Genomic DNA, 2,195 nt, shown 5'->3' on the forward strand with positions numbered 1-2,195 from the left:
CGGGGGACCCCCGGGGGGAGTGGCCCAGCTGCGCCCTCTGCACCCGCTGGGGAGCTCCCCTGCCCGCACCCAGGGGCACGGGGCTGCCCCCAGCTCCCGGGGCAGGAAGGGGCCGCCAGAGCTGGGATCCCCCCATAGCCGAGCGCCTGGCCCAGGCACTTAGCGCCATGAGGCAGCTTCATGCCACCCCCGGGATCTTCCCAGCCACCCCCACACGCAGCCTGAAAGAAGAGGGGCTGGGGCTTGGGCGACCCCCCCTGCCCCTCAAACAACAACGGGGAATCAAGCAGCCACTTTTGCAGCAGTTGGGGGCAGAAAGAGGATTTGGCGAGTCTTTCCGCTGGAAAGTTGCAGTGGCGGGAAAGATGTGGAGTGGAGGGGCTCCCCCCACCCCCACCTGAGGGCAGGAGGCAGACCTGGAGAACAGCCTCCCCCGCCAAAGCCTGGCAAGACAGGAGCTTCTGGCCTTGCAGGTAAGTGCACCCTGGTGTGCATTTCCCCTGGGGTTGTGGCCTGGCAGGTTGCCTGGAGGTGTGAATGCAACCCCTTGGGACCCTGCAGAGCCCACAGGAGAAGGCAAGTTAGCAGCTTTCTTCCTGCTCAGCCCTAGGTCCAGGGCTCTGTTGCTCCCTGCAGAGGAGCAGGAGATCTGATGGCAGCATCAGTATCCAGGGCAGTGAATGGAGAAGTGGGGCAGCCTAGGGAAAGGCGCAGGATCTGTGGCCTCGAAGTGCACCAGAGAAATGGGAGTTAGTGGTTGGGGAGAAAGGTTTTGGTGGGAGGAGGGGGAAAGGCACCAAGGTTCACAGAGTCCTGTGTGGTCAGATAGATGAAGTCTTGGGCAGGTTTCCTTAATACATGCATCACTGGGGCTTTGGCTGATGGGTGTTTATGTAGCGGGGAGCAGAGGGGTACAGTGGCTATTGAGGTTGCTTGCTGAGTCTGTCTATCAGCCCCTTTTCAGTTCCTGCATGAGTGTTCATCAGCCTGTTGTCAGTAATCAGGTGAGACAGAAGAAATCAAGGCTTTTCTGGACAAGTAATGAGGGTGAGGGCCTGTCTCTCTTTCCCATGTTCAGGGGTTCTGGCGGGTAAAACCCCTCCACACATATCCCCTTTTTATTGGCGCACACTCAGGGTATGGCTATGGAGATGGCGGGAGTCCTCAGAAGAACTGCACTTTGAAGCAGGGTGAGGGAAAGGAAGTGGGTGTGAGTTTTGGATCTAAAAGGTGAACTGGAAGATCAGGTTCAGTAGAATCCAGGACTGCAATCTGTGCTTTGTCTGGGCTTTGCCCACATGAGAAGGCGTCACAGGAACACACACAGTAATTATGTTCATTCTTCTGTACTGCCTCTGTGGTCCTGCCACGGATCAGTAGAGCTACCCACGTGCCCCTTTCCTCCTCCCCCAAGCTATCTCCTTTTACATGAGGTTATTCAAGTCTAATTACTCATCCCTTCTCTGCCTAGATGGTGTAACTGGTCTGCTGGGTTTCCTAATGACTCACAGAAACACCATATACCTTCCTTCTTTGTTGTTTTAACCTTTGGAACTGTAATCAGATGATGGAATGGAAAGAGCTGCAATCCTGCACTGATTACTGAAGGAGAGTCTCTCAGAAGATTTCAGTTTGTTGGGTGCATGTTGCATGCTCCTAGGGAAAAATCAGTCCAGAAGTATCTGTGGAAGCTACTGGGTGTGCAGCCCTTTAGATGCTTGGGTGATGAGCAGTTTGGTGCATTCTCTATTTTGAGACTTTGGCACTGAGCATTTGAAGCGGTGGATTTCCCCTGAATTTCCATATTGGTGTCTAGGTTACATGTATTCCTACTCCAGAGAAATCTTGCAGATTCCCCTGAGGCTTAGTGTCCACTGACTTTACCTAGAGTTTTGCTTGAGTAAGGACTGCTGTATGTAGCCCCATCTTTAGCAAATGTCTGTCCCTGGACCTTTGTCTGCAAATTAAAAGCTTCTCCCATCTACTTTAATTTTCCTTTGGCATCTCTCTGAGATGGCTGCCATTCATTTGTATTTGCAATATTGTGGCTTTCAAGGCTACCTCCATTGTGTGCCCAAGTCTGAATTTTTGTGTGACCCTTTCCTCACCAATCTCATGGGTCATCTGTAGGAATCAAAACCAAGACTCCCTGGATTAAAGGCATAGATTTCCAGCAGATGAGCTAAAGCAGGAAT

The 2,195-nt window shown here is 52.7% G+C and overlaps 1 protein-coding gene across 1 annotated transcript in view; it reads left to right on the forward strand.

Annotated features, from left to right (window-relative positions):
* Positions 1 to 6: 6 nt before the first annotated feature.
* The window catches only part of NFE2L1 (nuclear factor, erythroid 2 like 1), a 30,282-nt gene continuing 28,093 nt past the window's right edge, over positions 7 to 2,195 (forward strand). Inside the window, exon 1 of the mRNA XM_006023271.3 lies at positions 7 to 473. The gene's annotated coding sequence lies outside the window, so the exon portion shown is untranslated. The remainder of the gene's footprint in view (positions 474 to 2,195) is intronic.

Source organism: Alligator sinensis, unplaced genomic scaffold (assembly GCF_000455745.1).
Source record: "Alligator sinensis unplaced genomic scaffold, ASM45574v1 scaffold520_1, whole genome shotgun sequence".
NCBI classification, from domain to species: Eukaryota; Metazoa; Chordata; order Crocodylia; family Alligatoridae; genus Alligator; species Alligator sinensis.